At 37.1% G+C, this 25,981-nt stretch overlaps 1 protein-coding gene across 3 annotated transcripts in view; it reads right to left on the bottom strand.

Annotated features, from left to right (window-relative positions):
- Window positions 1-25,981, bottom strand: part of PKIB (cAMP-dependent protein kinase inhibitor beta) — an 81,104-nt gene that overhangs the window by 17,122 nt on the left and 38,001 nt on the right. Inside the window, exon 1 of one of the 3 annotated variants that reach the window (XM_054568920.1) lies at window positions 14,228-14,253. The exons of the other annotated variants lie outside the window; for them this stretch is intronic. The gene's annotated coding sequence lies outside the window, so the exon portion shown is untranslated. Of the gene's footprint in view, window positions 1-14,227; window positions 14,254-25,981 lie in introns of those variants that run through there. 3 annotated transcript variants of the gene reach the window in all.

Genomic DNA, 25,981 nt, shown 5'->3' with positions numbered 1-25,981 from the left:
AGTGGAAACACAGTGCCTTAACCAGTCAGAGCTTCAGCCCTGCTTACCAAGGGTTAGGTTAGGCCACTGCATCTAACCTGGTGACCATCACTGGCTGCTTGAGGAAGCTATACAAACACTGCTGGTAATTGTGCACCTTTGGAAGAAGACCAAAGACAGTCCTCTGTGAGGCTAATGCAAAGGAAGGAGATGACCACCCCAGAGAGAATTAAGCATGGCATCGCCATTGTTTTCACACAAGGGTAGTGACCTTGCTGATCTCCTGTGCCGCTGCTTCCCTTGCTGCTGTCGCTTGCACTCTCCTGACCCCCACAGGTATCGAGATGCACATCCATGGTGGCCTGTGGCCCACGGGCTGATAAAAACAAAAAGGGTAAGGGAAGGAAGGAGCACTGGGTACTCAACTACTCTCCTAATGCAAAATCCATAGCCAATGGACCTAAGCTTTTTTATTTAACCCTTCTCCACAAATATCAGAGATAAAAGGTAGGGGAGATTATGTCCACAATTCAAATGAGATGACAAATTAAATTTTCTGTATACTAGGAACTTGCTCTAAATTAAGAGTTAAGCCCTGTTATGTGTGATTTAAAGACATGAGATATGAATGATTTTATTACCTTGTGTCTCCTCTAGAGTCATAGACACTAATAAATTTAGGAGAAATTAAAATAGCACAGAAACACCTAGGCATAAACTTACGGGAACCCAGAAGCCATGTAAAACCTACTATGCCATCTACCATATGCATGAGTCACTTCTGTGAGAATATTTCTTTCATTGAACTACATATTCTCCATAGTGTTTAACCAAACTCAAAATATTGCTCAAGCATTTATTTAATATGAAAACTCTAATTCAATTTTGAATCTTAAAAACAAAGTCATATGATTGAAATAATATGTACAACTTTGAATAGAAATTATTTTTTGTTTTCTTTATAATTCTCATTAACTGTCATATAATATACATAGACAATACAACTACTAATCTGTGAACACACATATTCAGGTGCCTTAAAATTCTCTCCCAAAATAATATAGAAGCAAAGTCTTTTTAGCTGGTGGTGTAATTTTATCTACGGTCTAATTACTGTTATTTTCAGTTATGTTAGTTTTAACTTTCAACTAATCTGTAATGACACAGCAATTAGCATTGAATATAGTTAAGATATCAACTTTTGTTTAAAGATTCTAAGATTTTTTTGGTTTAATTTTAGACTTTATCGCTGCATTTTATCTTTGCAGTTTTTTTGTTAAAATATGAAAATAAATTTGCATTTAATAGAATGACATTTTCTGCTAACAAAGGAGAGAAGGCCCCAAAGAATGCAGCAAAGGAAACCCAATATTAAATTCCCTGGAGGTAACTGACTGTTGACTCCACTGTATTTATCATAGCTTTTAGTCATTTTTATACAATAAGACAAATAAATATGCATTTTACTATAAAATTTTGAAATTTCCCCTTGACAGCTATAATTATGACCTTCTCCAAGCTGCCCCAGCTATCTACATCTTGGCCCAAACGTCCTTTTAGCTCAGTAGCTGCTAAATGAGCAAGCACTCAGCTTCATCCATCTGCTCTAACAGTGACCTCTCCCAAATTGTTTTAAATAAGCTTTGATATTTTCTTTTTATAGCTTTGCCAACATAATCATATTACATCCTGACACCGGGCAGTGTAAATTAATTCCTCTTCTGTCTTATGAGCCATGCTACAGAGAACTAGATTTTTCACCTTAACACTTAATTAAAATGTGGAAAGGAGCAGACAAAAAGGTAAGGTCTCTGGAAAAGTTTCTGTCTATGCCAGCCTGGGGACTAACAGAGTGATTTTAAAGTAAATTAGCTCTTTTTATGATTTAAAAAAAATCTTAATGGCCCAATTAGCTGTGGGTGGCTGATCTCTGCTTTGCTCTCTTGGTGAGGAGCATGGAATTTTGCAGCCTTTTTAACCTGTGATTTTTTTCCATCAGTGGCAGTAGGGCTTTTTCAGGAGATTGCTGTGAGAAAAGCATTTCACGCACCCACGCATGGAAGATTGTGGTGTAGCAAGATTTATTTGGGTGGAAATAGAAGGCTGCCCCTGAGTCCCCTCTCCGCCTGTTCCACCATGGAAAAACTCCAGCTGTGTCTTCAGTAAGGCCAAAACAGAGGGCAGTGTCCAGAGGTCCTGGCTCATTGTTCTCGCATTAGCAGTCTCAGTCCCCACCCAGGTAGAGTAGCACTGTTACCAGCTGCCTTGCTGTACGCAGGCTCCTACTTGAAGCCTGTGTTTGGAGTCCATGCAGCCATTGGTCAGTAGACCCACATAGTTACACTGGAGAGAATGCAAAAACAGAGCGAGCTTGGTTCACTGAGCTTGGGAGGGACCAGAAGCTTTTTACAAAATAACCAATCAACTTCCCAAGCTTCCAGTTGGAAGGCAACCAATCCATTGTTTCTCCATAGACTGACAAGCCTCTATGGTTGCCATTTTGGCTCCTATTGCACATGTGTTTACCTCTCCCTTTACTGTTTTATTCCTTCCCTCAGTGATCTTTGGGGCAACTGGTGGTTCCCTGGGGAGTAGTGAAGCTTTAACTTCCTGGTGGAACAAGTAGGCTTATGTTCCCTGTTGTTTATGCTCATCAATGTCTGATTCCCTATGCTTCCTTCTTTTATTAATAACTAGCTAATTGCTTTTGGTAACACTATGACATGATTTATGACATTTTAGCCAATTAATCACATCAAAGTGAGAAAGAGTGAGTCTATTCTCCCACTCCTCATTGGTGATCAGATTAGGAAAGGGTGCATCTGTGCTGCTGGTGCACATGCCCAGAGAGGGTGTCGGGGGAGCTGGCTTCCCTCTATTAGTTTAAACCAAAATGATCAGAGGGAAGAAAAGACTGAAGAAATAGAAAACAAATCTTAATGGAGGGGGAAAGAAATAGAGAAAGAGTGAACAAGAGTGGGTAAAAAGCCTATAATCCTATTCTGATGAACTAGAGCAGTATTTCTCAAACTTGTCTGCTCAGGAAGCTCACCTGGGATATCTGTTAACAATACAGACTGGTAGTGCCTTACCTAGAGCCTTCTATTCAGTGTGTTTGACACCATATGCATTGGGAGTACTGTAGGAGATTCTTGTTTTCATACAAGTTTGACAACAACTGAACTGGAGTAAAGGTTAGGTAAGATTCTCCTCCATCTTTCTCTAACAATATACTGAAAGAAAAAAATACATAAAACCATTAATTATTTTCTTTCAGGTTCGAACAGTATGTATTGCCCAAAAGAATAAACTATTTACTGGTCATTTTAGTGAAGTATACCAATGCATACACACAACCTGGGAGATCGACTCATCCAATTTCAGATGTATTCAAAATTGCCTTGCAGTAAGTTAAAAATTAAACGAATCACAAAACTACCTTTGTCCAGACCTGATAACCAACCCTGAAGTTCACCACTAAGTCAGTTTACTATGTTCTTCACTAAACATTATATGTGGGTGACTTGTTTTATACCCCCCTCCAGAAGACCGTACCTCCTGAGAGGCAAGAACAAATATGTTCTAAGTATAGACAGTGAACAGTGGGTTTTCAATGAGGACTTTCTGAATAAATTTCGTATCGATCTGACTATGCAGTCCGCGTCATTCAAAGATCCTGCCTATGAGGATGGGAAGCTTATGTTACTGAGCGTGAAAAAACAAGCTGCTATTTTCAGTGAACACCCCAGGTTGGCGGTATATCCGGGGAAAGAAGGACCTTTCAAGTCATCCTGCCACTGCCACCCATGTCCCATCAGATTTTTCACGGTCATCCTCTGACACTTGATTAAGGATGCTGAAGGGTGTGAGTTGAAAATCATCTCCCATAATTCATCGTAATTAAAATAACTGAAGAAAATACTAGAAAGCTGACACCATTTGCCATAATAAAAAATTGGTATAATTGCAGACATTCTCCATGATCCTCAGTAGCAAGCGTGGATGAGGAGTAAAAGAAGTACGGATACACTGAAACTAGCAGGAAGAATCACTCACCGAAGCTTTTTACCCCTGGCGCGTGGGCCTGAGACGCCAGGACATCCTGGGTGATATTGACTAAGGTCTCTCTGGGTATCTCAAAGATACTGGAAAAGAATTAACTAAGAAAAAGGTATGATTAAAAAGCTCATGTAATTCAACTCATATTTGGGGGTCATCCTTGATAGATGTTCATCTTCTGAAAGAAATCAGAAGCCATTTTTTGAAACACCATCAATGTAAAAACAGTTATTGGTAATACAACAAATACTGAGAATGAATAAATAAAGGCAGTGATGTAAAGATGGACAACACTGCAAGACCACATAGGACACACTTTGGAGCACAATATCTTTACAGCAATATGCTCAGAGTCCGGTGAACTGCAGTCTCCCAGACCGATTCCTTCGCACCCTTCGCCCTCTTCTTTCATCAATGGTCTCTTGTACCCCTCTCCAGCCCCGCCCCACCCCACCCCACCTCCTCCATAGCGCTTGCAATGCCCTCTCTCTCTTCATCTTAGCCAAAGCAGCCCTGGGAAACTACAGGGGTTGGCAAAAGTAGGTTAATAATATTAATACATAATATAGTAATTAATAAATAATATAAAAATAAACTGTTTTGCACATCACAACTGTAAACCTACTTTAGCCCACCTCTGTATTAATTCATTCACAGGGGTATGCTCTATATGTGGTCCCCTACAGGGAAAACTCCAGACAAAGTCTTACACCAAAGAAGCAAGTCATTACTGGTGGATGACATTTCCACAAATTAATGGGAAAGGAGTGTTATTTGGCAAAGATGAGAAATTTTTCTGAATCATCAACATTTTATCTTCTGCCTATTTTTAAGGTGAGTGGGGGTGTTGGAGTCAAACAGGCATTCCGAGAACCACCAGTAACATAGCATCAAGCAGATCTCCTAACCTTTTGGAGCCTCGGTTTCCCTAGTCTTTGTCATGCAATGTTCTCTTAATATCTAAAGTATCCCTTCATATTCCATTGGCAGTGTATGCAGGGGAACCTAGAGTTTTTATAGTTTTTTTTTCCTAGTAATTAAGTACCTTTAGCTATCTTGTCTTTCACTTCTCTTACCATACACATATCTACTTAAATAAAACTCACCTAAATTTCCCAATCATTCATCAAAAATAACCAGGAACTAAAGAGGAAAGTAGTGGTCCAAGCATATTCTCGTTCATTTATAACTACTTAAAAGACAATTTATTTCACTTTGAAGACTTATGGACTAGGTGTACTCATTAAAATAACCTCAGAACTTGGAATTTCCTTAGCTAGATGGATAAAAGTGGCTAAAAAACAATCTTACTTGCATTAAAAAATATGAGTTCAAAGAAAAATCTAATCAGTGTGTGTGTGTGTGTGCGCGTGTGTGCGCGCACGCGCGCGCACGTGTATGCGTGTGTGTATGAATCATAGGTCTTGTTTCATTTGAATGAATAGTGCTCTGGTTCCAGTTACTCTTGTGTTACCAGGCAACTGTCCCTAGGCCTTTTAGTCTCGAAGGAGTTGATTCTTAAATTCATACTACACACTCCACCTTATAGTACTTGCGTTCGGGGATCTTCAGGGCAGTGAAAATAATAATACATCACAGGGGAGCATATTGGCATTTTCAGAAGCCTCTATGAAGAGTGTGGAAATAATAAAAAATGATACAAATGTTCATTTTTTTTGCTTTTGTTTTTACCTATTTGTGTGTGTGTGTTGCTTTACTCAGCAAATCCTCAGCACAGCATGGAGAGAAAGCAGAGATGTCTATCTCTTGTTAACTTGAATTGCTTCTATATTTTAACGTTGTATAGCCAACAATACAATTCAAAACCTGTGGAAAATAAATTGTAAATTGGAAGGCTTTCTGAGTTTAAATCACCATGTTTTTTTAATGTATTTTTAACTTAAGATAAGCTAGTCCAGTCATAGCAAAATTTTTTCCCTGAGTATTTTTTTTATAAGCATTGTTCTACTGAGGCCACATAGAGTGGTCATTTTACTGCTGTGTATATGCAGGAGGTAAACTCTTCTGAACCTGAGAATCTTCTCTTTCTTGTAATTCTACCTATAACTTGCCTCCAGATTTATCTGGGAAACACCTATTGAGTCATTCTCATCTCATATACATAGCAGTAATTACAACTATAAATAGAATTTTTAATATTTTTAAAACTGAAATTTTAAATATTATCTGCACTCTGGCCTGATCTCTCTGATTTATTTTAGTGGTAACTTCCATTTTTAAAATTAAGAATAGTGATGGAAACATGATTCAGCTCCTAAGTCTATCACCATCTGTAACTGGGGTCAGGTGACTAACTTTTCAAATCACACTTTTAACAATCTGTGAGGTTCAGTAGCTGGGTGAAGATTAATGTGTGTTTTTTTAATTTAAAAATATATAGAAAATTTTTTTAATTTTCATTGTATTTTTGTTGAATTTATTGGAGTGACATTGGTTAACAAAATTATATAGGTTTTAGGTGTACAGTTCTATAATATGTCATCTGTATATTTTTTTGTGTGTTCACCACACAATAAAGTCTCCTTCCACCACCATTTAGCACTACTTCATTACCCTTTGGGACAGCATGCATGGACTGGAGAGTATTATGCTAAGTGAAATAAGCCAGTCAGAGAAAGGCAAGTACCATAAAATTTCATTTATATGTGGAATCTAATGAACAAAATAAATGAACAAACACAATAAATTAACGAACAAAATGGAAACCAAATCATAGATACAAAGAAGAGACTGACAGCTGTCAGAAAGGAGGGAGGTTGGGGAGCAGAGTGAAAAAGGAGAAGGGACTAAGAAAAAGACATTCATAGAAACATTTTAGTAGCCTAATTTTTAGAGATTGAGATGTACTGTTTTGCAAAACTCAAATGTCTATCCGACCTTGACCACAGCAGACCTAATCCAGCTTCTTTTTCCTATTTTAAAATTTCATGGAATTAATGCAAAGTCAAACTAATCAATCCTAAAAGACAATCAAGAGAAAAACAGAACAATTGACAATCCATAAGTAACTTGGAGATATCTGAGAATTTGGGAGCTAGAAAAACCTTTAGTCATCAGTATACTGTTAAATAAATAAACAAAAAAAAAGCCATGATTTTAAAGATAAGGAAGAGACCAGATTGTTGGTTCAATAGAAATCTGGTTAATTTCTGAATCAAGTTTACACATCATGTTACTGGATATTTGGGGGTTTCTAATTTTTTAAGGATAAAAATCACTTTGGAACAGATCATTTGTGTGGACATGGTACATATAATTTGTAAAGGGAAAAGGCCCAGTCTTGGGGGTGGAATGGGGAGGGTAGACCTTCCGTCAGGTATTCATGTGCCTGGAGAATGGTTTCTGATTTTAAAGTCTAAGAGAAAGACATGTCCATATCTTGACTTTGAGCCTTGTTTAGAAGTCAATCTGTGTTCTAAAGTTTTATGAAAAAATCAGTCACCCCTTTAGTTGGCAAAGCTCTCTGTCTTAGGAGTAGATTGTTGGGGTGGAGCAGGCTTGGTTAAATGAGAACTGCACTTTATAATGATGAGATTCAGACAATAACAGTTACTTACTGTTGTAATTTAAAAGTTGTATTCATTGGAATATGAATTTTGTAACTGCTAGACTATAACAATCATTAACAGATACTAATTTACTTATATTCAAGGAAAGGAAGTTTAGCTTAGATTCCGAGGAGGCAGGACAAGACTGAAACCACCTTGCCTGTGGAATGTGGGGAGACACATAAAACAAAGTGATAAGCCAGACATTAAGGAGAGAGCCAGCTAGTAGGGGACTCCTGTGAACAGACAAATTTAATGGACACTAGTAGTAATGATGTTGAATATCCAATTCAAAGTGTCCTATTTCTGCACTATAAGTCCCTCAAATTACCCTCATGATTTTGTTAAAATTCACTATACACCACAATCATCTGCTATCTCTGCTTTGGGCTACAAAGGGAGAACCCTGAGGACAATCCAAAGGTGATGTAGCCTCTATAGAGGGAGCGACAGCAGCATCAAAAAGGTTCAGGAGACAGTAGGGAGCACTGAGCAGAGGGGCCAGAACATCAGACCAGAACAAGTGACAGGTAGTACTCAAGATAGATTTATGGTATCTAAGGATCTCAGAAATACTAGATATGCGGAAGACAAAAAAATATTGTACATCCTCTAATATTGGAGCCATAACTATGGTTTTTGAGATTCAAGATGACCCTTAAAGGTTAAGAACCTACATTTTTTACATATTTGTTGATTGAGAAAATATATGTCAAATGAAAAGTTATTATGAAATAAATATTTTAAAAATTCTTATTTTACAGTAATCTATATTTTAAAAATGGTAGAGTATATATGATATGTGACAGTATTTATTCAGACAGATACATGGCTTTGTGGACCCCTCTAATAATTTCATGGAATCCTAAAAGACCATGATCCCATGTTGACAGACACTAGACTATGTCATAAATCATCACTCTAGTGGCCAGCACCCTGTCCTCTGTAACAACAATAACTTTAACTTCTAACACGTAAAACTTCTTCCATCTACTTTTAATTAACACCTTCATCCATTTAGACTTATAAACTATTCAAGCTAAAAAGAATTTTTTAGCATTCATCTAATCTAATTCCTTCAGCTGGCTCTTAGAGATTGGAAGACAACATAAAATGACGATCAACGTTCAGTAGACAGTTCCAGGGGATCTCAGAAATATTATGTAGAAAATAGAATACAAAAATCTTCACACTGAATTCCATTCCACACGCCAATCATATGTTCAGTCTAGAGTCCTGCGAGCCAATTTTAAGCACTGCCAGCCCACCTTCACTTCAGGGCTTGGGCCGACGCATTAGTGGCATCCTTCTTGAGGCCTTATCCAAGCCTTAGACTATGAGAGAGACACTTGGCAGAGAATCATTCTTGAAGGAAAAAAGTACAAAACAAAATATCACCCCTGAACATTCTAAATTATTTTCAGCAAAGCTAGGATGGAAAAGTCTCATTTAATTAGCAAGTGCAATAAAGACGTGATATTTAAAAACAAATTATAACACATTTCCATCCTTCATTGGTACAATGAATGATGACATATTGTTCTTTTATAGTTGTCATTTCCAAGTTTTAATTGCTTTGGTTTAATTGGTATAATCCAAAAAATGTCAATTTGGTAATTACCCCTATACTGTTGAAATTAGCTTCATTTATCGAGCAAACGAAAATTGACTTCAGAAAGGGAAAACAATTATAATATCATACCAGGGAAAACATTTTATTATTGAGGTCTTAAAAATCAATGTTATACATGACTGAAACTCAGTTTATTTTATAGGAATAAAATAAAATGTTCTTTTTTTTCAGCTCTAAACAAGAATATACCAAATAAATAGTCAGATATAAATTAGTTAATCCTGAATCACTATCATTCATTTATAAATTTATTAATTCACTTGGAAAATATCTATTAGGTGACAATTGTGTGCCTGGCAAGACAGGTATATAACTGCTTTTACGGAATGTAATAGGTGAGAAAAAATAACCAGCACAAATCTATGTATAAATACAAACTGTGGTAGGTCTTAGATGAGACATTATAAGGTGTTGTGTGAGTGTATCAGAACCTGACTCTGACAACAGGAGCTGAAATACAAAGGAAGAAAATGCATTAGCTAGTACAGAGACAGAAAAAGAGAATTTCATACAAAGGAGAAGACCACAGGACATTTCAGGAACTAAAGGAAAACCAATGTGGCCTGAGCACAGAGAAGAAGGTAGAAAATGGCACAAGATGAAGTAGATCAGTTAACAGGGCCACATCACTGAAGTGTGGTCAGGAGTTGGTCCAGCCTAATAGCAACTGGGAAGACATTGAAGGTTTTAAAGCTATAGGGTGATGATCAAAATTGAACTTCATAAAGATTACTCTGACTGCAACAAATGGGATAGATTTGGAAAATAAGAAGAGGGCATTCAAGAGAAGAGTTTGAAGGCAACTGCAGTATCCCAAATGAGAGAGAGTGACAAATTAGAAAATACAGTTTATGCCTTCAATTTAACACTCCATAAAGACTAAAGTTATTTGTGTTCTACAAGTGACCTATTTTCACAGAATTATTTGTCAGAGCTAAAAGGAAGGCAAAGTGACATAACAGAAGGTACAGGTGCTGTAGAAGGAAATACAACTGGCTTAGCACACAGATCTGAACTTTTGGCTCCACCACTTATTAGCTAAGAGATCTTAGGCAAGGCATTAAGCTCTCTGAGCCCCAACTTCCACATATTTTGTGGACATATAATAGTATCTCCCACAGTTGAGAGATTAAATATGACAATGTGTGTGATATTCTTAGCATGTAAAAAGGCCAGTTAATATTGACAACCCTAGGAGAGATCAGCTGTTCTCATCCACTCATGTTAGAGATCTTCATCTTCCTTTTAAAACCTATTCTTCCTCCTGGGTTTTCTTTCTCAGTATACAGCTCTCTAATCCACCCAGTTGCACAAGCCATAAGCCCAGAAGGTATCCTTTTCCCTCCCACCTCAGAGTCATCAAGTCATGTAAACTTTATTCTCTAAACAGCTCTTCAATTGATAGACCAACTGCCCTGCTCACCCTCTTTGACCATCCGAAAGTCACCACTCTCTCTTTATTAGACTATCACTGATTATCCGGCCTGTTCCGTTGCCCTTTAGTCCATTTTTTACATTGCCAAGCAAATCTCACTATTTAGTTTCTTGTTCACTCCCCTCATGCCAGAAAAAAGTCACCCAGTTCTTTAATCTAACAGCATCCTACATGAGCTACACTCCGCTTACTTCCAGGCTCACCTCCTTCATTCTTCTCTGACGCAGCAGTTGAAAGAAACTGCTACCTATTCACCTCCAGGTTCAGGCCAATGGATGGATGCAGCTCCTCCTGGCTAGAGGGTCACCTTCCAAAGCTTCGCTTCACCAGGGCAACAACTACTCCAAACTGAGGCCTCCGTTCAGACAGCACTTTGTCTGGGAGGCACTTTGCCTCTTCCTGACTGTATCCCGGGATGCAGGAGGGCCTATACTATGAAATACATCGTTTGAATAAATTGAATGAGCAGTTGCATGAGGCTTGGGGAGTCTGACTGGAGTGCCGATGATCACGGAGCCTGGGGGTGGTAGTGTGAGGAGAAGACCCAGGCCTCCTGCCGCGTGCTGCCGTGTCTCTTTCTCCCCAGGATGCTGGCACCTGCCTTATAAATCTCAATTGCATCAGTTCTCTTTACTAAACCTTAGAAACATGCTCTTCATGTGTTTCAATGTGTTATACATATACACTGTGGGCTTTGATTCTGGCATCCCAAACAGACCACTGCCACCTCCTGGCCAAAGCCTTTTTGACTCCCCCAAGACGAGGCTCAAGGCTCCTGTGGGACCAGGTGCTTCTGCAGCATTTTCCGTTCAGTCCTCCTCCCTGTGATACTGTGAACTCTTCTGAAACTAGGACCCTGCTGGATTCATTTTGCCCAAGACTGTTCTCAGGATGAAATAGTACTAACTATTTGTTGAACTTAATGGCACTCAGAGATGAATAGGGTCCAAATAAAGGCAACTAAAATGATATAAAAATGCAAGGATAAAAAGATAGTTCATAATGATGATGGTGCCGCCATTGAGAGACATGGAATTTGAGAAAAGACCTGGAAATTCTGGCTATGGAAAAGAATTGAGAAGGTGACAGAGAAGATGGTGCCACTGCAGGAACAGGCTGCTTCTCCTGGTGTGGACCTCCGCGCCCTTGGTGGACTGCCTGCCTCCTTTTACTCATGGCGTTGGAAAGGAAGAAGTTCTCACTTTCAGAGAGCTGGTCGATTAAGGAGGGAAGCTCTTTGCTTGCCTTGAAGATTACAGCCGGCACTGAAAAAGCTGTTTTCACAGGTGTTGCAGGTTCTTGAAATGGCAGAACCAGAGCCAACCAATTGTAATGGAAATGAAACCGAGCTAGGGGCAGAAGCCCAAGTGTGAGTGCAGGTCTTGCCCTGTGGCCTTGGGCAAATCTCTGAGTCACTCTTTTCTCCTCTGTAAAGGAAGAGGTTTGAGATGGTCTCTAGCAGTCCAGGAATTCTGCAATTTATGGGCTTGGCACTTATATTTACTTAAAGCTGAGATACAACCAAGGGTGAGAAGCCTGTCAGTTTGGTTAACGCAAGCAAATGCAGACATCCAAACTCATCCTTTTCATTCCTGTAATCTTGATCTGGACTAGTTGAAATACATACCCATAATGATTTCCCCTCATCCACATATGGTAAGCACAGTCAAAAGCTTTATCAAAAAAATTTACAGTGAGGCTATAACACAGTGGTTTGCAAATATCAATATCAGCCCCACAACTTTTTGCAAACACAAATTCCAAAGACTACCATATCAGAATCTCTAAGGCAAAGCCCTAGGAATATACATAATTTACAAATTCCCAAGTGATTCTGATAATCAACTGTTGCAACTGTGGTATCATTTCTAAAGAAAAGTTAGTGTTTTTCAAATGGTAGCCTGAAGATCACTTTCACCCAAATTATCTAAGATACTTATTAAATATATCTGGGAATATGGCCAAGAATCTGCATTTTTAACAATTCTTTCAGTGATTTTATAAACACCAACTTCATATATAGGATAGCTTAAGTATGGTGATAAGCAAGACAATTGTGTGGATAAAATGTCAAATCCATGAAACAATATAGTAAAGAGAAAAACTTATGATTGTAGCTTAGGCTTATTTCATCATCATCATTATTATTATTATTATTTAGATCATATTGTTTTACTATTTTATTTAATCCCCATAAGAAACCTATTAACACAGTAACGAAAATGCCTGGTAACATAGACAGTTTTACCTTCATTTTGCTGACCAAATGAAGCATTAGGGAGTTCAGATAACTTTCCCAAAACCACAAGATTCACAAATATATGCGTTGGAACAGAAAATTAATGCCACATAGCTAAAAAAACAGCCCATATTGCTATAGAATAGGTAATTAAGAGTTCAGTACACCTTCCAAATAAACAGTTTTCTGAGATCTTATCTGATGAAGCATGTTAGAACTCTGTCTCAGTTTCTGTTGGTTGGTTTTATTAGCTACTACACAAATATTAATGTCATTATAATAATCCCATATTAAACAAGATAAAATAACTATTAACTACTAAGCAACAATGTTTCAGGGGCTTCCTGGAATCAAAAAATCATCTAAGCTACTCACCATTTCTAGTCAACAATCTTCAAACACAAATATTTATTACAGTTGAGAAGCTCAGAACTGCCCAAGGTCTTAAACACATACTGAGGAATCCACTCAGCTCCAGGCCTTAGTTGCTTAACTCTGCTTCCCCAATCTGTTCTTATATCGCAGGCCCCAGATTCTATGCTCTTCAACTCGATATGCTGACTCTTCGCTTTAGTGTTAGAATAGGACTGCGTTGTCTTTGAAGGATTAAAATATAAAATGCTATTATTATAGATACATGTTTAGGATGAACCTTGTTTTCCCCCTCACTGGTTCTTCTCAATTCTTCTAACGAAATATCTATTTATGGAAAGATATGCTTGCCTTGATTTCTTGTTAAATTGAATAGGAAGGATTTCCCAGATTCCCCATTACTGAGATGACCGTTTTGGGGCTTAGCACAATAATAAGCATTTCAAAAATGTGGAAATGAATGGACCTTAGTTATCATGAGACTAAGCTTTTAATTAAAAAAAATTCACTAAAGTGTTCATGGAAGGTACAAAGTTCCCCAATGCCATATAACTTTTAGCAGAATACAAAGTCTTCCTTATCTTGTGTTACACTCTGTACTTTTTCTCTTCCTTCCCTTTGATGTTACAGACTTTCTAAAATATGTGGACACACAGGTATTTACACAAAGAAAAATAAGTAATGAAAATACCATCAAGAAGAGAAATTGCAAAAAAAATAAATCAAACCTTCACTAGATGTAGATAGACTTGGGAAGTTTTTCTGATTGAAGTTTTGTTCTGTTTTGCTTTTTGAGGAGATTTTTGTGCTTTTTTTCCATTCAAATTTTGCATGCCAAATCAGATTGTATAGCTATATCCCGTGAAATGTTTTACTGAGGGAGCCATTTCTTCCACAAAATCAATAGTTAATTTTCCAATAAAGAAGATAAAGATACTTACAAATTGTTGATTAAAATATATTATTTCTAAGACAGGTTTAGGAAGAAATTCTGATAAACTTTCCTTCCTGCAAATTAAAAAATATTATGAAGAATCAGGAAAAAGTAAAAATCTAATTAGATTGTTAAACTTTAATTTTTTTTTTTTTTTTTTTTTTTTTTTTTACTGAGTTAAAAGTGATAAACACCATGACTTGACTTACTTTCTTGGGACAAGCAAAACCTCCAAAGCTACATTAAAATTTTCAATTAGAAGTTCAAAAGGGCTTCATTTCAAGCAACAGCTATTAGTAACTAGGATTACCAGCTACAAAATGCAGCATATAATTACTTCATTAATGCTTTGAGGGATTAATGTCAATTGAGGAAGCCATCCCCTAAAAATGACTGACCATTACTGCAAACATGTGTAAGCATAAAAATATGACTCTTAAGAAAATACTGGGCTCAACAGATATTTTGTTTTTTGAAAATAAAATTTTATGATTTTATAACAATAATAAACAGAAAATACTTGACTACACGTTTGGGAGGTCATACAAACATATCACACTTTTGGAATATGACTGTTGAGAATTTTTGCATTTTTTTGTGTTTTCCTTAAATCCCCTGACACAGTGGACCAATACTCCCAGCATCCACACCCACCATGTGGAAGGTATCCAGTCATTTTGCTCCTAGAAACCAAAATAAACTACACAAATGTAATTCCTGTTCACAGAATGGACCTGTGTCTCAGGACTTAGCACCTGCCACAAGAAGGACAAAAAATCCTAGGAGTATGAACCATCAGTATTCACATTAGCCACTCAAGTAAACAGGGCACTTTACAAATTCCCTCCACCACACTATCGCTTCCCTAGCTCAGCCTGCCATTTATTCTTCCTGGACTACTGCAACAACATTCTAAAATGATTTTCTTGAACTCATTCTTGCTTCCTCTAAGTCCATTCTTGACACAGACTGCAGGTGGAACTATTTCAAAGTAAATCTACTCACAATCATTGTATAATTAATCCTTCACAGCACCCCCATCACCTACAGGATCAATTCCAAGCCCTTCACAGGATGCATGGTGAACACCAGGAGTTGTTTTCCACCCCTTTATATTCAACACTGTTTGATCTGCACCAATCTTAAAGCTCTGAAGGCACACCGGTCAATGACACCTGTGTGCTTTATTTATTGCCTCTGAGGCTAAAATTCTTTGCCCTCCTCTCCCTCCTTATTCCCTGGCTAACATCTAGTCATCCATTCAGGGTTAACCTGGCATCCTTTTCCCAGAGGCCTTTTCTGTCCCCATGGGTTAGGTAGCTTCCCTTCTCTGGGCTCTAAAATACTCTGATATATCTTCATTGTTGAATTTATCATATATATTATAAATTTCTGATTATTGCCTGCCTTCTCACCCCCACTTCACATGTTTTTTTTATTATATTTTATTGATTATGCTATTACAGTTGTCTTGATTTTTCCCCCTCTACCCAGCATCCCCTACTCCCTCAGGCAATCCCCCCACCGTTGTTCATGTCCATGGGTCATGCGTATAAGTTCTTTGGCTACTCCATTTCCTATACTCTACTTTACATCTCCATGGCTATTCTGTAACTACCTATTTTTACTTCTGCATCCCGTCACCTCTTCGCCCATTCCCCCACACCCTCCTCCCATCTGGCACATAAGAGTTGATTTTAGCCTTTTGAGGGCACGAACTGTGACTCATTCATCAGCACAATGCGTTGCACATGGTGGAAGGAATGCAATAAATATCCGTTTGAGTGTCAAGGTGCTGCTTTTCAGACTCAGAGGTGCCTGAATGCACACTCTTTCATCTTGGGAGAATTTAAAATTAAAAGCAGATATTTTTCAACCTCATTCTTATCCAGCTTCCCATATGGTTTTCACTGTTTCACTCTGTATCTAGGACTGTTTCCCTTCAGTTGAGCCCTATTTCTTCAGGTTGAATATAAGGAACTGAGAAGAGGAAGAGAAACATAAATGAAAAAAATCATATGGGAAGTAGTAAAAATAAAAATTTATCAACTTTAAAGTTTGTGTAATATAATACAAATATGCACCCCCAAAAAACAAGATTAAGAAAATATACTTTTATAGTCTAATTTTTTCACACTTGCATACAACCCTTGGTAAAGATCTAGTAGAAATGACAAAGAGGAATCAGTTTAAAGTCATTTAGATAAAGCTAAACATTGTTACTTGCGTCTTTAAAATACATGTTTAAAAAAATCCCTAAAAGTGTTAAACTTAGCCCATGATTAAACTTGTGTTTTGGTTTTGTGAATTTCCACCTAACTCTGCTCATAGCAATAGAGCCAAAAAACAAAAACAAAACAAAAAAATAGAATCACATAGTTATTTTCCCTCTCCACTTCTTCATGTTTATATTACATCCAAATTTACTTATGCAATGGACTTTGAAAATAATATTACATACATATTTTGTATTACTCGCACATATCAAAATTCAGATCTATAAGGGATATGCTAAACCTAAATATGCGAAAGATGAAGACAGTCTCTACTCATCTTTTAAGTTATCAGTTACCAAAAATTTTACGAACCAAAGAGAAGCAATTCCTGAAGTGGTTCAAGAGGAGTGGCATGCCCCTAACAACAACAAAAAGTTACTTGGGGCACACATCTCCTATTTATGAATATGTACTTTTATAAATTATAAGTAGTACTATACTAATAGGCATTCTAATTTATGTTACATTATAATTATCATATGTTAAATACATTAACAGAAACTTTAATTAAAATAAATACAACTAGGTGTTCTGCTATACAATGCTCTTCCTGAACTTTAGTATAGAATGCAGATTTTGCAAGATGTTGCTACTCCACAAGGTCTAGTATCCTGGAACTAAATTTAAATCTAGAGAAAACTTGGTGATATATATGACAGCTATGAGATATTCAAGCTAGTGGTCTCACCAAGGGGTGGTGCCTGCCTTGCAAGGAGAGCAAATTAAGGTGTGAGTGGATCAGCAGAAATTCAATGTCTCAGAAACACATGCACACCTAGAGCTGTGAATTAACAGAGATCTTGAAACTCATCTAGTCCAGCGATTTTCAACTATTTCTTTTTTAGATGAAGAATTTTTTTTAATGACTCTTTAGCAGATGGCCAATACATAAGACAGATACAAACAGAACTGCTCTGGATAATACAACTTCAGGGCCTGAAGCTCTACTTGCTCTCTCTTCATCCTTCCCTCCTCCTCCTCCAGGGGTGTAGTTTGAAAACTACATGACCACATGGCCATTTGGAAATAAGGCTCCCAGGATGGAGGTGGAAAGAGAGCAGCCCTTTCGGGACAATGTAATAAAGTAGCCAAGATTATTAATCCTGGGAGTTTGTTCATCTTCCCTTTTGACCCCCATGCCTTGTTTTTCCCTGCATATCTGGTCCCAATTGTAAATGTAAATAATTAAACTCCAATCTGATAAGAATTAAAGTAATTTTTGTTTATAGGTTTTGGTAAAATAATAAATACTTATTTTCCCCAATTGAAATATATATTTTCTAACTTGTATGTTTTAATGACTCACGCAACCAGCCACGTTAATATGCAACTAATTTGCACAAAGGAGAAGGATCCAGTACCTCAAACACAAGAGATTTTAGCAGGTCCCCAAAACCTCAGAAATCAAGATAAATAATATTTTAGTGTGATATTTTTTACAAATCAAAATTAGTACAAAAAAATTCATGAACAAAATATCAAAATTTAAATATAGATTTGATCCTACACTTGTACAACTTAGCCTCTTGTACCTCAGTGTGGCACAGAACCTGGTCCAGCAACTTCTCTGGAGGAATGAAGAACAAATATAAAAATATGTTGGGTTAGTTGTGTTATGTACATGTCTGCCTCTGTAATACCTAGGGTTATAGAAAGAGAATAAAAATGTAGTTTGGAGAACAAAGACCAGTCAAGGTGAGTTGTGTGACATAGATCTTTACATCTTACCCTGTAGAACTGAGGATGAGGTTGTTTGGAGACAAATAAGCAGCTAGGAAACTATAACCCATGAGGTAAATACATTGTCCATGTTTGCATTTGAGCAATTTTACAAATGAGCTACTAAATCTAGTTAGAGCTGCTCCAATAGCTGTCTTCTCTATTTTTGTTTTGTTTTTAAAGGCAAATCATAGTTCTAAAATGTATAAAAATCTAAAAGCTCAAAATGTTGGATAACTACCATCTGACTCCAAAAGCAAATTAACCACTTCAACTGCAAGATCTAGTCTAAAAAGACTGTTCTTAAGATGCACTTAACCTCTCCAGCACCACAATGGTGAAAGCAACCATCAAAAGATGAATCATTGTGACGTCAGAGAGCACCGGCATTCATGAGGATATCTTCTGTCCACAGACCCAGATGAACTAGCTTAGGGAGTCAGATGGCTCCTGCCTGCCTAACATATAGTAGGCACTCAACAGATGATAAATAAATGAAGGAAGGAAGGAAAGTTGAAGAAACACTGGGAACAGGTAGAAAAGGACAAGATTATAAAGAGCTTTGAAACAGAGGTACTGAGCAGAGGTTTAACAAGAAAAAAGTAACTCTTTAAAAAAAGAAAGAATGGGTGAATTGATAATGAACAAACAGTCAGTCCAGCTATGAGTCTCCAGAAGTAATCTTGGCATTGGACAATAAAGGCCCACCAAAGGGCAAAGACAGTGAAACTGGAGTAAGGAAGGTGCGACAGAAATGGCTGGTTGACTCCCAATCGTTCTTCAGCCCTTCTCTAAAAATATAAAGTTCAGCTGGGTACATAGCTAAGGACCATATTACCAAGCTTCCTGTGCAGCTAGATAGGACCAGAAAACTGGGTTTTGTCATTTAAACATGAGCTATGGGCAGAAGTGATATATTCCATTTCTAGGTTACACCCTGAAAAAGAAGGGAGTGTGGACCCTTCCCTCCTCTTTTCCCCTTCCTGAAAAGTGGACTGAAGCTATGGGGGTGAGCCATCATTCCTTAGGTGGACAAAGACAATACCTTGGGGATGGCAGAGCAACAAAATAGAGGGAGCCTACATTCCTAACATGGTCGAGGAATTATGCTATTTCTGGACCATCTACCTGGGCTGTATGTAAGACAGAACCAAACTTACAGGGTGTTTAATCCACTGTCATTCCAACAATGCCAAAGGTCTATGCACAATAAGTAACTGAAACTATGGGCCTGGACTTCAAGCAATAGGAGAAAATTAAAAATGAAAATTTCAGTGAATTTTTGTAGCGTATATAGTTGAAGAGATGAGAATTGATAGACTTTCAAACTAAAAAACATCAGAGTGTGTCAAAAACGGACCAATAGTGTCCTCATGGAAGGTAAGAGGAGGAAGCAGTAATCAGCAAAAGAAAAAAAAAGGAAAGGAAAACTTTATTATCTTAATAAGGTAATGATTAAAAACATGAAACAATAGAATTAACCTCAGTTCAAGAGGGCAAACCCAAAAGGACTTTGATGTGGTCTAAACTTCTTAAATGTTTTAAACAATCATTTCTTGAAATAGAAATGCATTAATCACAGTTCTGAACAAGCCAGGTCTCAATCACTTTATTTTCAATTTAACTTTCCAAAATGCCCAGAGAGCAAAGAACGAACATCAGGAACTTACATCATTCTCTCCTTTCTTTCTTCTCATAATAGAAGAATGAGATGAGAGAAATAAAAGGAGGTGGAAGAAGAAGTGTTTTGCTGCTCTTCTCAGCCTTTCAGAATGCTGATGTTTACAAGTGAAAATGACAAAATTCTCATCCCCAAATTTACGAAGTTGCATTCAAAGATACAGGGGAATCTCAATTTCACATTTATACTTTGAAGCTGATATAAGGCTGGCAACATGGCAGTCAACAGCTACTTAGTTTTATCTATTTGATAATTTTACAGTAAGTCAGTCTCATTAATTCTGATAGTTATCAATGATGCACTTTCCACAATGACATTTAGATGAATGGCATTTTTGGTCATTGTATGGCTTTTTACTGTTAGACTAATCAAAATAACTAACAGGGACAAGAAAGAAACAGCAACGTTTCAGATTATGTATAGTTATGTAGCCATTTCAGAGTTTCTTTGAGATACAACGCTTAGACTCATTTCTCTTTATAATTAAACTTTTGTTGATTATAAAATGATACCAGTAAACTTCTAAGATTCTGAGTTAGCAAGGTTCAAAACCATTTTGTGAAAACAAGCGAACTAGTAGTAAAGCAACAACACTTTTACTTTAGCTACAATTTCTCCCTTTCCAGTTTGAGAAATCCAAACCAGTTTGCACATCCGGTTCTGAGAAAGATGCTCACTTCCAGCAGAGAAAGTGAGCAGCGTGGGCTGGAAGGTGATGGCTCTTCACCCCATTTCCTTGTTGAAAAATAAAATATATTCTGTACCTAATTTATAAACAAGCATTTTATTTTCATTGTTACTTATTATTTAGACATTTCCTTAACACTTAAATTTGTAAAGTTAAGACCACTTAAGGGTACAGTTTTAGAGAAATGGATATTTCAATAACTCACAGAATATCTGTGATCTTTCTATAACAGCTTCAGTTCTGTGCCAGCATTTCATGTATTTGAATATAAGTTAAAATTATCTTTATTAAATAAGAACAGACTCATTAAAAAAAAAAAAAGCAAGCATTTGGAAATCTGTGTCACTTGCCAGACGCATCCTAATTACTAGAAGGTCATCAGCATTCCACAGTATTCAGGCAACGTTGCTGCACCAAGCACTCCAATAGCCCTTGTGCCCCCTGGCCTCACCCATCCAAACTGAGAGGCATTTTTATGAAAAAGATTTTTGTTGTTCATTGCACTGTGCCCTACGGACTGACAAAGCTCACCATGTTAGCTTTTCCTGAAAATTATTTTCTGTCTAGCCTTATCCTGCAGGCTGTATGTTAGAGCCACCCAGGGGACATCAGGGAAAATTCCAGGATTCCTTACCACTGACTACATTTTCATTGAAACCAATCATACCAATTCACTTTGTATGAGAATTTGATATTCCCTTTTTTCCTTCGAGCAAAAGTCTGTTAATAATCTCCTGTTCCTCTTCACGTGGTGATTGCATTATCTACGGTCTTTAAGCTGCTTCGGGGATAGTTTTTGTCCTTGTTTTGAGCATTATATTGAGTTTAATAATAACTCCTTTTTTAAATTATTAGTACTGTTCTGAATTTTAGAACACCCTCTCTTCACCCCCTCTTTTCTTTAACATACTGACCAGATATCACCATTCTTCCAAGTAAATCAGGGTGGGAAGGTCTGCTTTACAACAACCTCTCCTTTGTAATGCTTTTAAACTACCCTAGCGAAGGTTGCAGTACACCTTTGAACTAGCTGGAGAAAGAAAAAAGCTTTTTTTAAAGTTAGTATGAGGAAAGAATGTCTGTGTGTCAGGGGTGGGAACAGGAAGGGGAACTGTGTTTCTTGGCACTTAGTATTCCTCTCCTAAAATTGCCGTGCTTCACCCTCCTCTGTTCTGCGCTTCTTCTCAGGTGTGGCTTGCGTGGTTCTAAAATTCCTGGCATTTAACATATAATTTCAAAGCCCCTCCGATCATTCAGGAAAGCCCCTTTTTCTACCCCTTTATTATGCATCATATAAAAACCACAGCACCAAAGCACCAAATGAACATTTACTATGAACTACTCATTGCTTCTTAAAGTTTGCTTGCAAAGCTTCAATAAAGGAAGTAATTTAAAATTTTTCCAACAGTATTAAACTTCTTAACCTATATTACTTTCTTGCCTGTATCATAATCCTCAAATACCAGGAAATCAGCTCATAAGCCTCAGACGTGTTCCATGTGGCTTATAACAGTTTAATAGGTATATCTGGGGCTAAAGAGAAAACCATTAGGCATCACAGTTAAAAAAGGAATTGTGATGTTAATAATAAAATAGAGTTAAATTTTTAAGTACTAACCCTCATGCTATTATATTCATACTAGCAGATTTAGATCTGGCATTCAAACATTTTGCTTGCAAAGAAAGCCAATGAAAACTATATTGTACAAGAAAGTGAATACACCAACTTGGGAGGGAAGGAAGCAAACAATTGCTGAGTGCTCATGATTTTCCAGATGTGATGTCTTAAATATTCCCTCAATGAATCCTTACCAAAGTCCTAGGAAGTAAATAGAATACCATCAGATGCCTCAGGAAGCCTGAGGTTTTTACAGAGCCAGCGCCAAACAACGTCCCCATTTCGGCCCAGGTCTGCCTGACAAACAGTCATACTTTAAGTAGCAATGCTTAAATAGTCAACTCATAAGAGCAGCAAAGAGCAAACATGTGGGAAAGTAGAGTTGATGAACTCTACTTCAGAGGTCACTTTGGACATGTTAAGTGGTTTTTGTAAGACTTCCTATTAGCATTGTAACAACACCAGATGCTCCATCCCCACCTTGATAAAGTCAGTTACCTGTTCAAAGGAGCCTGATCTATTCTCTAAAAAGCACAGAAATGTCCTTGAAGGCAGTTCAGGACTAGCATCAAATGTGTTGTCACTTTGCATATCTCTCAGGATGTGATCTGACATATTCCTGGAGTAACAGAGGTGGCAGGTGGGGAAGCACTACAAAAATAACAATAGATCCCTAATTGTTAAAATTGTTTTTGAAATAAATATTATGATAGCATGGTACTCTTTCGGGTAAGGCAAGATGTTCTAAAATGGGCACAATTTTAACAAAACATTAATCTCCTTGGACTTTAATTTCCATATCTTCACTCATGGCTTTTAGGAGCTTTAAAGGCCTTTGCAATGTTAACTTTCTTTAGTCTGTTTGAGAGGCACTGTCAGTAGTGACAACTCTGGGCAAAGGAAATCAGACAGTCATTAAGGTCTGGTCAGAGAAGGGTACAGCTGGGAGAGATTCTAACACTAAAGACAGTGTAATGCTATACACATGAACTTTGGGGCCAGATTGGCTCTAGAAAAATAACAGCCGTTAGTTGGACAATTTCAGCCCAACTTTCCTTATTTATAATGTGGAAATAAAACTTCTCCCTCACAGTATTATAAAGACTAAATGAGACAATGCCTGAAAAGTACTTAGTATAATGCTTAACACGTAGTACTTAACTAATAGTCATTAGTTATTGACTATTAGTCAATAGTTATTAGACTACGTCAATAACTAATGACGTAGTCTAATAGTTATTAGTCAATAACTAATGACGTAGTCTAATAGTCATTATTAGAATTTCTTTGTACTAAAGAAGAAACTGCACTGTAGAGGATTAAATGACTAGCATAAGATCACAGACCATTTCTTAATTGGGGAATAGGGAGTATAAATTCAGCTTCATCTAAAACCAGATTGCCTCTAAATAATGAATTACGAGCGCTGGACCAGAAAAGGTCTGTGAAAATTTCAAATGCATTTTAACGTTGGTTTTTTTTCATTAATAAAACTGATTTTATAGCCAACTTTTTATCGCTTTTTCAAAACTAACTGAATTCCTTTGTGTTTTGTTCCTGTTATTTCTTGGGCTGAAGGTCTGCTCTTGAATCTACTTTGACCTGACATTGTCCGTCATTGCTATTTCCTTCTCCTGTAGTCTAAAAGAGCAGACATGAAAGAGGAATGTATTAGAGGAATCTTATTCAGGGGCATATATTTTTGCTATTTATTTAACATTTGGCAGATGTAGATGCTTCTGTGTAAACAAGATAGATTATTAGTTTCAGATTTTGAATCACATTAAGAAAACATGAAATAACACTTTGAGATAAATCCATTTTAAAGAGTCTATTGAAGAGTGACTCTTGGGCACTATCTTTAAGAACACTCTCTAAGAAGTAAACTGACTGAGTTAAGATTGCATAATTAGTTCACCAATAAAGAGGCTCATTTCTGGTTTTCCTATTTATCTTCACTAAGCGATGAAGCCTGGCCTTGTTTCTATTTTGCCATCATTGTTGTCATCATAGTCATTTTGAGATTTAAAAAAGTCCAGGAAAATTATCAACTAAAAAAAAACAAAAGCCTTCTCTTTTCTAATCCACAATCCATCCAGAACTGGAGAGGCAATTACAGCAGACCACTGCATGAGGCTGAATAGACTGTGCACTTCCCAACTGCTATTCCATTGTCGTCCGAGGGACACTCATAGCTGAACTTAAAAACTGTTCACATCAGTAAAGTCCACATTTAGAATGAAAGTCTTATACTTTTTACAAGGATATATTTTACTAGTTTTTATTAGGCACACTAAATTCCTTAGATTAAATATATTTGTTTTTTAGAGATGAATTAATTTATTTAGATATGCCTTACTTCAAGACATCAAATTCAAGACAAGAAGTTATGGACAGTACAAAAAAAGAGACAAACCTCAACAAAAATATACTTAATGTCAAAATTATGTCATTCTTTGAATTTGAGAATGACTACATGTCCCATACTCATGCCAGTGACACTCATTACTAACCAAATTTACACCTCCTGTAACAGCAGCTTGCTCATGTCAAGATTTCCCTGGCTCAGAGAAAAATGGCAGCTGCAGTGGTGATTCATTAAAAGCAACTCTCAGTGAAGGAGCTGCTGCTGAAACTCTGCTCTACACATCAATCATTTGCTAATTGTTGCCGCTAGTTCAGTCATACAATCTGCTCAGTCCATTGATTTTGTGGTTGTTGATATTTGGATTGTAGTATTACTGTCATCATATCATACTGCACTAGTTGAAACATCATCATCTTGTGGACCTTCAAATATGAAGAAATCCACATAATCATGAAAATACAACCATTTTGAGAAATAAGTGCTGAAAAGATAATTCATTCATAAATGCTAAGAGACTAACTGATTTTCAGCAGAATAATTCCACTCACCTCCATGCTTCTCTTAGGAATTGGCTTCCATTAGTCATACTCCAGCAGTAACACAAATACCAGATTTGGTATCATGGGATGAATTGTGTCCCCAAAGAGATATGTTGAAGTCCTAACCCCCAGTACCTGTGAATGTGATCTTATTTGGAACTAGTCTTGGCAATATGAGCAAATTAAAATGAAATCATACCTGCATAGGTTAGGCCCTTAATCTAATTTACCAGTATCCATATAAAAATGGGGAGCACAATATGTAAATAGACACACTCAAAGAAGATGATATGAAGTTGGAGGCAGAGATTGACATAATGCATTTACAAGCCAAGAAATACCTGGGTCTACCAGAAGCTTGAAGAGACCAGGAAGTATAATGCTGTAGAGGCTTTGGAGGGGCTATGGCCCTGCCAACACCTTAGTTTCTGAGTTTTTAAGCTGCCAAGTTTGTGATACTTTGTATGACAGCCTTTTGGGGGTATCCATTTGGCAATGGTGAAGGAATATTAACAGCTCCTTGAGAGCATGGGTATAAATTGTGTTGACCCAGGAAACTATATTGACTTGATAGACTCTTCTTTCAGTCCACATTTACTCAGATTAGAGACATTTCTCAAATTAGAGCAATGCTAAGGGTATATAGAAATTCCTAAAATAAGAAAAATCAGGATCAGACTAAAATTCATTAGATTAAAAATACATGAAAATGGCTTGAGATAAACCAATATCTCATAACATCATGTATTTCTAGTGTTCCCTGGTGCTCTCTCTTATGACCTGTTGCTATTAATAGATACAGGGCAAAGGAAGTCAGATAGACATTAAGATATCACCACATTTATCATGCCCAGATATTGCAACACAGCCAA

The sequence above is a fragment of the Pteronotus mesoamericanus genome, unplaced genomic scaffold (assembly GCF_021234165.1).
Source record: "Pteronotus mesoamericanus isolate MK-2021 breed Mesoamerican mustached bat unplaced genomic scaffold, CSHL_Meso_final contig_20, whole genome shotgun sequence".
NCBI lineage: Eukaryota > Metazoa > Chordata > Mammalia > Chiroptera > Mormoopidae > Pteronotus > Pteronotus mesoamericanus.
The sequence above is the reverse complement of the archived record's forward strand: the minus strand, read 5'-3'. Positions and strand labels throughout refer to the sequence as shown.